General features: G+C 22.9%; 1 protein-coding gene across 1 annotated transcript in view; it reads left to right on the top strand.

Annotated features, from left to right (window-relative positions):
* Positions 1-1,026: 1,026 nt before the first annotated feature.
* LOC113372203 (probable elongator complex protein 3) overlaps positions 1,027-13,552 on the top strand; it is a gene marked incomplete at its 3' end in the record, with an annotated part of 195,960 nt that continues 183,434 nt past the window's right edge. Inside the window, 1 exon segment of the mRNA XM_026612521.1 lies at positions 1,027-1,106.

Here is a 13,552-nt window from a genome sequence, read left to right as displayed (position 1 = left end):
GTGAATAATAGATTTTTTAGAAACAAATATTTACGTATTTTTTATTAAGTTATTTTGTCAATTTATTGTGTATTCATTACTCGTTTATTTTTCATTTATTTGATTATACTTTTTATCAGGATAATAAATAATGATAAGCAAACAGCAGCCCTTATTTAATTAATTATTTATTTATTCATTTATTTTATATTTGATATTTTATTTATTTAGTTGTTTATCTTTCTAATAAACCAGTTATAAACATTTATCTATTTAATTCTGAATCAATTTATATATGTACTAATTTATTTAAATATTTAAATAATAATTGTCTATATATTTGCTGATATGTATATTTCAAAATTTTGGCTTATTATGGAATCAATGTCTAATAGTTTTTGCTATTTAAATTATATAATTAATTTTTGTTGTTACATCAAATATTTTCATTAATACTATTTCATTGTTTTATCTATATGTAGCATATTTAACTTAATATTTATTTATTGATTTTATTAATTAATTCCTTTTTTAATTTAATTTAATTTTAATAATGAATAAAAATAACTACTTTTAACGTTATGGTTTGAAATTTCCTTGTTCCTTAAATATTTATTTATTCAACTATATAATAAAACAATTAATTATATATTTATTTAATTAATAACCAATTTATATAATTATTTTAATTATAATTAATTATATAAATGTTTCCATATATTCATCTGATGATATAGGTGTTTCGAATTAAATGTCTAATTAGTTACTACTACTATAATAATATTTCATATTTGTTAAATTAAATTATCTATTCTATATTTAACATAAATATTTATATATTTACGTTTTTAATCTAGTAATGATATTATAATATACTATTCATGTTCTCATTTATTATTTATTTATTTGTGAATCTATTAATGATCATATCAATGAACAAAATAATACAAGCATTTGAAATATGATTTTATCTCAAGTATACAGTCTAGTATACACTAGTATACAGTTATTACTATTATAAGTAATCCTCTTGTTGATTATTTTCAGGATTTTCAGTTCCTCATTTGAGATTCAAAATATAAGGAATTTTGGAGTTCCCTGAACCGATGTCAATTCTGCAGAATATGGTGAGTTTTGCTTTCTATTCATGGGTAAAAGAGGTTTTTATCTGTTTTCAAAACCGTTTCTGAAACCGATCTTGGAAACAATTTATGGGATTTGAAAACCCTTTTTTCACTAATTTTTAAAAATAGTTACGCCATTATACGTAAAGATTATGCATATACAACAAATATTTAAATGTTACTATTAAAATCATTATTTTTCATACTACTCAATTCCTTAAAAAGATATCAATAAAATTGATCTGTGAATAACTTCAGTCAAAAACTGCTTTTACTCTCTAAATTTTCTGTAAATTTTTTTTTATCGAATCATCCCAGCAAATTGTATTTTGTAGATCTAACCCGTTGAAACTGTTTCTGAAAAAGTAATAACAAAAATCTGGTTTTTATATACCCTACTGTAATTGCACGTGGCGAGATTTCACCTTGTTTTGCAAAAAACTTTTAGACTTCTATACTAATGAACATCAATGAGTTTGATCAGTTGATGACAAAAGACTTCTGAAATATACTACTATACTATAAAAGAGTTTAAAAATATACTATGGTGACTAAAGAGCCGAAATCATATTTTGTTAGCCATTTAACGTTGCTGCATACAACTCATTTTTTGGTTTGACTTATCAGAATTTGGAATCGCCGACAGTGGTTTCTCTCTGTGACAACTTAGAAATTCCATGCATCCCAGGAATAACCTGTCGAATTTGATAAATTCAACCTCTATCCAATCTAGTCCCATTAACTAAATACTTTTATCGCCTTTATCAACTTCAACATATTTTTGCAAATGTGGAGCAGCATCTTCGACATCAAAATTGCCATATCAAATTTTAGAGAACCATTGTCTTACTACTAATGCATCTCCATAAACTTCTCTATAGTTAAAGGAGTATTTTTTTACTCATTTTGTTGTAAAATAGCCCAGAAAAATTAGTGTTATGCGACGCAAAATTCATTAGTTTATATAGCAAGACTTGTGTATTAAAAAATCTATCAAATCATACCATACTACATACTTAGTGTGTAAAATTCAAATGATATCCAGATCCTGGATAATAACGAAGTTGTTATTAGAACATCCAATTATGAAGTAACTAAATTTCGAAAATCTTTACTATATTTGATATATCAAATCTTTACGAGAATAATTTTTGGACAAACATCTACAATTCCAATTGCAATGCAAAATTTATTTAGTATTTTGATGAACTCTTATTACTATTAGTGTGCAATAGTTACATTTTTTTATTTGCTTTGCCGATCAAAACAAAATAATTTTTTAAGACAATATGCTGAGTGTAAAAGAGATTTTCTTCTATGAGATACCTCCTATTGTATTTTTTGACGATTTCATTTAAAATCGTATGGCCATTTTTTTTCAATGTTCGAGTAAGAGATTCCTCGATACGTTACATCTGAAACCATATAAATACTTACTATTTTTATTAACAAATTTACTGATTATTTAATTTCACTTCTCTAATCTAAAAGTTTTTTTACTTGTGTACTTACCCACTAATTTATTCAATTGTATATGTGGATTTGTTACCGATCAAATTTTATTTAGGATTAATTTCTTTATTCCTTTTAGAATTTTCGTTTAAATATCTAAAATTTTGAATATCCTAAAACACATTACTATTAGCAAACAGAATAAAAACAATTTTGTGTATGATTAATTATTTATTAAAATAGTATGTAATTTGAAACTTACTACAAAATAATTTTTACTTATTCATTTTTTCATTTTATTCTTATTTGAGAAGATAGAACTCTCAATTTTATTTCAAATTTTGTCATTTTAATATAAGAAGTTTCTCCGAAACTGAGCTTTTTTTTACTATTTAACAGATGGTATACTTGTTGCATCAAAATTGGAATTGATTATTTTCTATTTGTTCTTGATAGTTTTCTGTTTAATAAACGCATATATTAACTAAAAAAATGATTCAATTAATGAAAACAATTTTGTGTATGATTAATTATTTATTAAAGTAGTATACCATTTGTAATTTACTGCAAAATAATTTTTTACTATTACATTTTTTCATTTTGATTCTTGTTTGAGAAGGTAGAACTCTCAATTTTATTTTAAATTTTGTCATTTTAATATATAAGATAGATAGCTTTTCCGAAAATAAGCTTTTTTTAACTATTTATCAGATGGTATTCTTGTTGCATCAAAATTGGAATTGATGAATTTCTATTTGTTCTTGATAGTTTTCTGTAATGAACGCAAATATTAACTAAAAGAAATGATTTAATTATTAGGACTACAATGTATTTGCTAAATTTGTTCGTGCAATTTTAAATACACCATTCCATTTTATATTTTTACTTTATTTAATTTTTAATAATTTCTCACTTGTTTTGTATTGAATTTTTTTCAATTTTCATTATCAATTTTTTCATAAGGTTTTTAATGTATTTAACAAATCTAAAAAATTGCAATGAATGGTTAAATTGATAACACATTGGATCGATATTTCTGATAAGAATCTTTCTTGAATTTGGTTTTTTATCTAATAATTTTATTTATACACAGAAAATTTCTTGAAGTCAAGATATTTTATAACATTTTTTAAAATGATAAACAGACACAAAAAATAGTATAATCTCTTTGCATCTAGATCGCAATGAACAAGCAAATTCACTACAATAAAATAAAACGTGTTACCGATTTTTTTCTAATGGTTTTGTCGAATAAAAAGCGCAAAAATGTGTCCAAACATGAATAGACGATAGTGACGTCACTGAGTGAAAGAGCGTTGCCGAGAATCGTCGAATACTCTCTCCATTGCTTAAATATCGTAAGTTATTTTCTACTTTAAGTTTGAAACGCCGTCGTATTTTATTGAAAAAGCTGCCAAGTATATTTCATATTTAATACTTTTTAACAGGAAAAGTGTATGAGGACTATCAGTCCATATATGTTATAAGATCTATCGTTGTGAAGAAACAAAATGATATTTTCGAATTTGTAAAACAATTAGAGATTTAAATACAATCTTGTACTTTTCAAATAATTTTATTTTTCATAAGAACTTTTCTAACCCAACAATATCAATTTTCTGAAACCATATAAATACTAACTGAAACAATTTTTTCATTCTATACACTTCGACGGCATCACATGTTGTTTTACATTTCGATTCGAAATTAGATTTATTACTTTGCTCTTACCGAGTTTTCAGTAATCTTATTAGTGTAAAGAATAATTTATGTATGGAATTCATAAATTATTAAACTAATTTATAAATGTAGGTTAAAAATATAACGTACACATACTACTTGAAAATTAAATGTTGAAAATAAAATATATGCTGAAAGAATTGTATTTCGTAATAATAGAAAAATGGATGTATTTTAAAGAATTAGCTAAAAAATAAATATTCTATTTTTTATGATATCAAGAAAAAGGATTATTGTGTAAAATGAAATATGCAACAGTATATTGGATTTTATTTTTTTTAATCAATCATTTTAAGAAATAGAGCAATATGTAATTAATTGATTTATTAAAAATTTTATGCTATTTTGCGAATTTGGTTGAATTATCTCACTATTAAAAATAAGAATAAAATATTTTAGTAAATTTAAAAGAGTTTAATATTAATTCAAAAAAATTTTATAACTAATAACTAAATTTAATACCAAAATATTTAAATTTAATCTAATAAATTATCATAAATAATTTAATTTGATAAAAAAAAAACTTTACCAGAAATTACCATTCAATTTTTTATTAAAAAAGAACATTTTTTCACATAATTACCTACTATCTCTAATTGATATTATTTTATACAATTTAATTGTTGTCTATCTTAAATCATACAACAAAACCAGGAATATTTTATTCCTGTAAATTATTAGAATAAAATATATTGGTGATTTATACATATTTCAACATCTACACAAGTGCTTGTATAAAAATTTTGGGAACATTTTTCTGTTTTTTTTTTTTTTTGATTAAATAGGAATTTTATTTCATTCAGGAGAACTGAATACAAATTTTAATTAGCAATGGAACGAAGCCGAGATTTTTTTAAATATTTATTTTAAAAAATTAAATTTTTACTGTATTCATGCTTTTCGATTTATAATGTTTATTTTTCAATCAGCTTTCTCATCTTCTGAACATAATTTTGCATTTTAAGAAACTTTATTTTTATTTTGGGTATAAATAAGTACTTTTTAACGGAAGGAATATAAATTTATTCACAATAAGAATAGTTTTTATTTTCATTTTTTGAGGTAGTTTTTTTTATAACATTGTTATTAAAAGGACTTCTTTGAAATGAAGTTGCTCAAATAAAATGAAAAACTAAAAATTTTTGTATCACTGTATTAGTATACGTCTGACGACAAAAATTCAAATTTTGGAGTAATTCGTGTTGTTTTTCTTTATTGGGGCTGAATACCTGTATCTTTTTTTAACCAAACCTCCTACTATATTAATATGGATCTAATAGGCCTCCATACACTTCTAATATTTTCGGGTTTTTCTTCAGGAAGCACGAATTTTAATATATGGTTTTAATTTTATTTATTTTGTAAAAATTATTATATTGATTTTTATAATATTAACATGTTTTGCACGACAAATTTTCATATGAAACATTGTATTTACTCAAAAAGGCTTAAAACTATTTTTTTAAATTTTTGGATTAGAGGTATTAATATGGCACTAAGTATTTATTTTGTAGCAAAGTAAAGTGTTTGTGAAAATGAAACAACTGTTGAATATTAGTATTGTTTGGTCCTTCTTAATTTCTTATAGAACTATAGAAACGGTGGAATTTATCTGAATTATTTATCCGGAGATATGTACGATATGTACGATATTTATAATTTCAGTACAAATTTTGTTTTGAGGAAGAGAGCAACGAATAATTATATTTTTGCGCAAAAACGAAAACATTTTCATATAACAAATAATTTTTAATAAAAAAGGTATTTATGGACAAAATTAAATGATATAAGCATAAAAAAGTTACAAATGTTGTGCACATACACTTACCCACACATATTATATTTTACAAGTGTATTAATTTTATAGGTAGATTTTTTTTAAGTCTTTTGGAGGAATCTTGCAATTCCTGTTGAATCGTTTTCTTGAGTACAAAGATTTGTTTTGAATCACAATGTGATAATAATTAAATATAATAAATTAATAATTTCAATTTCATCGCTGTTAAAAATAAATAAAATCTTTTACCAAAATTCAGATGTGTTTATCATTAATTTAATGTATTTTATATCTTATAACTAAATTTAAACCAATAAGTTATCGTTTGCGACTAACTTCTAGTATATAATTTTTTTATTCGATTAAATGTAACTTATTATAACTCGTTTTGATAAGATTTAATGATAAAAAACTGTGCCAAAAATTACCTTTCAATGTTAATTAAAAAATCTTTTTTCCATATTCTTAATATCAATTACTATATATTCTTAATATAATAAACGGTATTATTGAGAACAAATAGAAGTAAAAGTAAAAAGTAAATGTATAGATGTTATATGTTGATTATTTTTTCCTAGTTGATTTACGGCACTTATCTATTTATGTTTTTTGATAATTCAAAAGCGTTAAATATACATTTCGATGTATGAAAATGAGGAATTTTTTGTGTTATTCCACATTTAAGATTACTTAAAGATAATTTTATCTAACATTTTCAATATGGAGAAAATATGTTTTACGTTCTAGTTGAAGGTTATGAACCTAATTTCTTTTATATTAATTTATTATAGTTGAAAGAAATAAGCATTTATTTTTTATTACTCTACTTTATTTATCTCACTAAAATACTTTGTTTATTATAATGCATTCAAATTAATTTTAAATCTGTAAAATGTATGCAGGAAAATACAGATTTCTGAAACGCAGATTTCTTGAACATGAAAAATATACAATAATCTTTTATAATGTGCTAGTTAATAAACCAATATTTATATGGCATAATTCAAAAGTGAACTAAATTTAATACTTCATAAATTTAAACTTATGTTATATACTATTTATGTGAATAAAATTTTGAGTAAAATACACATTTTTACTAACATTTCTAGAAGAAAAATACTGAACATAAATTTCTTTCCATTTTTAATTTTCACATTTTTTATGCAATCTGGTACAATAAATAATAATGATGGTGACTTAGTTACAATTTTAAACTTTGGCTTTAATGCATTCTCTGATGAATAAATTTATAATGCGTTTTCAGCAAATTTACTTATTATTCAAATATTTTGAACGTTTATTTATCTAGTTTCGGTGAATTTAATTTTTAACTATTTCGAAGAAATTTTAAAATAATATCCTTCTTGACAAAATGCTTTTGAAAATTTAAAGTTTTATCACTACTGATAGGGTAACGAGGCATACTATTTTTGGAATATGTAAAACCACATTGTTATACTTATAAATATACAAAATATAACATTGTTTATAAATATACAAAATATTTTATTTTTGTTATTTTATATAATTTTCTATACAAATGGACTTTATTAACTTTGTCTCTATGGACAAATTTTGATATGAATCCTAGTTATTTTTGTGAAAAGAATATATGCATTATTAAGATAAAATACTTAATTTTCGATAAATCAGAATGCAAAAAATGTTACTTATATTAAGTTTTTTATTGCATTTTCAATAAATATTTTAATATGATCTGTTCGGTTCTTTTCTTTATATAAATTTTATATATATATATTTTCAATAAATTTTAATACTAATGGTCAATTTAACTTTTTTTTATGAATTACACAAATTATCATATAGTGGAAAAGAATGTAAATATTATTAAGCGGAAGTATTTAATTTTCAATAATTCAAAATGCTAAAAACATACTTTTAAATAAAGGAAACATTGAATTTTTGTTTTAATTACCTTTTTGTAATATTTTCAATACATCTTAATGTCTTCGGTGTGGTTGTTTTCCGTATATAAATTTCATATGACCAATTTTTTTGTAAAATGAAATCCTTCTGCATTTTTAATTCTTCGAGGAAGTTCATGATCACATAATATCTTATGTTTTTCCCAATTCCAATAAAACTATTTTTGATCGGAAATTTTGCTCAATTTATTTGATTGATTTAATAAAATGACATATTGTGTTTGTTGGGATTTATGGGCCTTTATTGGCCTTTATTGGCTGGCGTATTAAGCATTATTTATTGTTTTTATATAGTCTATTAACTACTGATTATAATAATTATTTGCAAATTATAATATTATTCTTGTTTTGGATATCTTGGTATATAACCTGGTTGAACAGTATATGACACTGTGTCTGACTAGGTTAATAATTAGATAGTAATTTAAATAATTGGTTATATTTTACCATGTATTAAATATAAGTATATGCTATTTGTTTTATATTTATGTCCCATCGTAATATTTTATAGACTTTTGGGTTATTTAAGTTTTCTTAGTTCTTTTATTGAATTACTTGCATTCTACTTGATCTCTTGTTAGTTTTTTTGCATCGTGGGCAATGTATCAAAAGTTTTTATAAATTGTAGAATAGTTTTAAGTTTTCAATGTACATGATCACTATATGCAAGTTCCTTCATAAAAATCTTTATAATTTTGAAATCAATTTTAGAATTACTTAGATTTCACATTGAACTTGATCTGTATATGATAGATTTATAATCTTTTAATTAATTGTAGCATTGTTTTAAGTTTACAGTGTATTTGATCTTTATATTTTGGTTTCTTCATATCTTTGAAATAACAAACTTTAAACTTGCGAAATAAATTTTAGAATCACCTAAATTTTTCATTGAACTTGATCTGTATATGTTAGATCCTTTGTATCATGGGCAAAGAAAAGTAGACCTCATAATTTTTTATTAAATTGTAAAATTGCTTTAAGTTGTTGATATCCATGATCTCTCTGTAGCCTTGTTTCTTCATACCAAAGAAAAATCAATTTTTATACATTTGAAATAAATTTTTGAATCACTTAAATTTTTACACTGTACTTGATATGTATAAATGCTAGATTATGTGTATCGTGGTAAAAGTAGCGTAATATTTTGATACATTGTAGAATTATTTAACGTTTTTAATGAACATAATCGGTATATTTTCTTCGATCTTTTATAAAAATAGGAAAGCAATGCTTATATTTTCATAATTATTATTAGTATCACTTCATTTTCACATAGATCTTGATCTGTATATGCTAGTTCTTTTGTATCAATAATGGCAAAGTAGACCTCATAATATTTTAATAAATTGTAAAATTGCTTTAAGTTGTTGATATCCATGATCTCTTCTATATCTAAATTTCTTTATACGATTGAAATAACAATACTTATAGTTTTGAAATAAAATTTATAAATACTTAAATTTCATATTCATGTTGAATTGTATATGCTAGTTTCTTTGTATCATGGGCATAGTAGCCCTCATAATTTTTTAATAAATTGTAAAATTATAAAATATAAAGTTGTTGAAATCCATGATCTCTTTTATAATACTTTCGAAAAAAAAAACTAAAATCTATTAAATTTCACATTGATCTTAATCTCTTGTTGATATCATGATCATGTTTTCAATGTACATAATCTGTATATTTTCTTAGTTTCTTTATACAAAAGAAAACGTAATCCGTATAACTTTCATAATAAATTTCAGAATCATTTAAATTTTACATTGATCTTGATCTGTATATGCTAGTTTTTTTTTCACGATGGGCTGGCTAATGTAGTCCTCATTATCTTTTAATAAATTGTAAAATTGTTTCAAATTTATAATGTACTCGATCTGTATATTCTGGCTCCTTCATATCTGTAGGAAAATAAGCTTTTTCCTTTCGTCATAAATTCTAGAATTACTTAAATTTAACATAATATAATACTTGATGCTAGTTCCTTTGTATCATAAGAAAATAGACTTCATAATCTTTTAATAAATGGTAAATCTGTTTTGGATTTACAATGTACTCGATCTTTATATCCTGGCTCCTTTATATCTCTGGAAAATCAACCTTTTTATACATTTGAAATAAATTTTAGAATTACTTCAATTTTACTTTCATAATAAATTTCAGAATCATTTAAATTTTACATTGATCTTGATCCGTATATGTTAGTTTTCTTATATAGTGAGCAAAGTGAACCTTATTCTTTTAATAATTTAATTCGTACCCTCGACTTTTATATCTTTAGTAATAAATTTTGAAATTACTCAAATTTTTCTTTGAATTGATCTTTATCATTGATGCTAATTCCTTCGCATAATGGGCAAAAGTAGACCACATAATATTTTAATAAATTGCAGAATAGTTTTAAGTTTACAATGTACTCGATTTGTAAATCCTGGCTCCTCTATATCTTTGAAAAAGCAATACTTATTAATTTCATAAATTGTTTCAATTTTACTTGATTTTAATCGATTTGTATATAGTAATTTTATTATATCAATGAAAAAATATTTTTATACTCTTTAAGTTATTAAATTGCTTCAATTTTACAATGTATTTGATCTGTATATCCTAGTTATTTTTGTATCAATCGAAAAGAAATTCTCACTTTACTCAATTCATTTGACTGTAAAATTTACAGTGTAAATAGTACTTGATTCCTGTTTCTTCTTTCCATCATGGATAAAGTATGATATTTCATTAAATTGTAGAATTATTCTATTTTCACATAGTACTTGATATATTATATCTAAGTTACGGAAATTGTAGAATTTTTATTTTACTTGTTCTTCATTTTGAATATATATGCTAGTTCCGGAACGTATCTCTAGCAATAGTTCATCTTTACTTATAAAATATGACTGTTTTTATTTCACTTGATTGTAGATATTTAATCATAAACAATAAATCATTGCACCCCTTTTAATAAATTAAATTGCTTCAATTTTACCTTGTACTCGATCTGTAATATATTAATTCCTTTATGTGCAAGAAATACGCAATTCTTATACTTTTATTTCTTATGGTTGAAAATATTAGAATATCTTGTAACTTCAATCTACCTGCTGACGATTCTTCTTGTTCTTCTTGGTTGTTCCACTGAGTTTGTTTATTTTCGAGGAAATTGTTGCATTTTTAAATCCTATTATCTATCTGTTCATCTAACAGTTTTCATACTCGGAATACCCAATGTTCGTATGCTTTTCTCATTTCTGATAATCATTTTCGGTTAGATCTATTCGTTTGGGTCTTTATTATATATTTATATATGAAAGTCGATATATTTGTATTTTTTTAGTTATAGTCACGCTAGTCTCTTTTTGTAATATTATGATTCATCTCAAGTGTTTTTCTGCAACTCGTAAAATTTAGTATTGCTATGGTAGTCTCATTTCTTGGACATCTTTTTTTGGGTGACATACATTTGCTTTTGTTGTATGGATCTCTCTATATACTGCTGCTGCGTATTTTGGATGTATTACAATTGTTTTTAGGACCACAGATTTTTCTTTCTGTGCCTGTGAGTCAAACGCCTTCAAATCTTTCAATCATTCATTTTAATAACTTCATCTTCAAATATTTTTAGTACATCTCTTTTACTATCTACGACTAATCGTTTTTGATCAACCTGAACTTTAATTTCACAGATAAATTTTTTCACTGTCACTCTTAGTTGTAAAGTGATTTGATAGTTCTTTTTCAATCTACCATACTTCTTTACGATCATCTTTTGAAGAGGTTTTCATAATAATTGAGTATGATTTTATTTACTTTAATTTGTACTAGTTTTGCTTTTTATTGTTTTTAATGCTTAATTTTGCTGTTTTGTACTACATTGATATAATCAGGGATAGTTCGCTCCTGTGCGTTAATAAACCTGTCATAAAAAATTTACATATATATGGTATATATGCAAAACTTATGACAAATTTATTTCTTTTTATTTATGTATTTTGTTCACATAAATTAAATTTTCTCTGCAGCCTGTTTGCACTCAAACTTTTAATTTCTTCACTAATATAATAATATTATTTTAACAGTTTATTGTGTATTATAGTCTCATCTTACGCATATTTGACCTGATTATATGTAATTTTTTACGTATAGGAACTACGTATGTATTTTTTGATAAATTAGAAATTTTAATGTGGTTATAAATGAATTATTTGTTTAAATAATTATATTTTATATATAATTATTTATGTCAACTATTCTGTTTTTGCCTTTAGCATCAATCGTTTTAAAAAAAGTTTTAAAGCATATAAATGTCTGAGAAATAAATATTGAACAGTTAAAATTCATTTAAATTTAAATATATATTCAAATAAATAAAATATTTAAGTACTCTATATATTTAAGTATATACTATATATATATATATATATATATATATATATATATATATATATATATATATATATATATATATATATATATATTGCAATTTGTTTTTTTTCGCATTTTGCAATCCAGTTCTATAAAACAGATTTTTAATACATAGATAATTTTTTTTGTTTGTTCATAAGCTTTCTAAAATATTACGAATTAAATTTTGCAAACAATTTTACAAATATTCAATCTATATTGTATTAGAAGATTTATAACTCGATACGTGAAAATATTATTATTTAATAATTACCTTTTTTCGGCGTTTGAAGCTGATTATGTCGATTATAATCTATTTCATTTTTTTAAATAAATAAAATAGATGAATTCAAATTACTAGATTCCTCTTCGTTAATTTCTTCATAATATTAATTAATTCAGTAACTGATTCTTCAAAAAAATTATATCTTTCGTTTTTCGAAATTTTATTTCGTTTGCATTTCATACATAGATATTTTTTTTGTTCGTTCATAAGCTTTCTAAAATTATATTACGAATTAAATTTTGCAAACAATTTTACAAATATTCAATCTATATTGTATTAGAAAATTTAACTAGACACGTAAAATTAAAAATATGATATTTTAATAATTACATTTCTTCAATGTTTATTTACAGCTCATTATATTGGCCTGCATATTGTTTTTTTTTCTATTTGAAAAAAATTGATTATAATCTATTGCATGTTCTAAATAAATAAAATAGATGAATTCAAATTACTAGATTCCTCTTCGTTAATTTCTTCATAATATTAATTAAATAAGTAACAGATCCTTAAAAAAATCATAAAAAATCTTAGAATTTTAGTAGAACTTCGTACGCATTTTGCTTGCATAATAAACTCATGCAACATTTTAGTTCTGATTCAAAAAATTATTTCATGCTTTTCATAAGCATTCATAAGAAACCAATATTGATAATATTTAATATACAATGATTTGTATGATTTTTTATTTTGCAAACTTTCCAATTTTATTGCCTTGTAGTAAAAGTGTATTTTATTCTAAATTAATCCAGCTATATATTATATTAATATAGCTTTTCGAGTTATTGTATAGCTTTAATATTTAATCATTTTATTTCTTATAAATGTTATGAGAGACAATTAA

The sequence above is a fragment of the Ctenocephalides felis genome, unplaced genomic scaffold (assembly GCF_003426905.1).
Source record: "Ctenocephalides felis isolate EL2017-DRISC unplaced genomic scaffold, ASM342690v1 CF-g0.4_SCAFFOLD_01604, whole genome shotgun sequence".
In the NCBI taxonomy this organism is placed as follows: Eukaryota; Metazoa; Arthropoda; class Insecta; order Siphonaptera; family Pulicidae; genus Ctenocephalides; species Ctenocephalides felis.
Note: the sequence above shows the minus strand (reverse complement) of the source record. Positions and strands in the feature narration are given on the sequence as shown.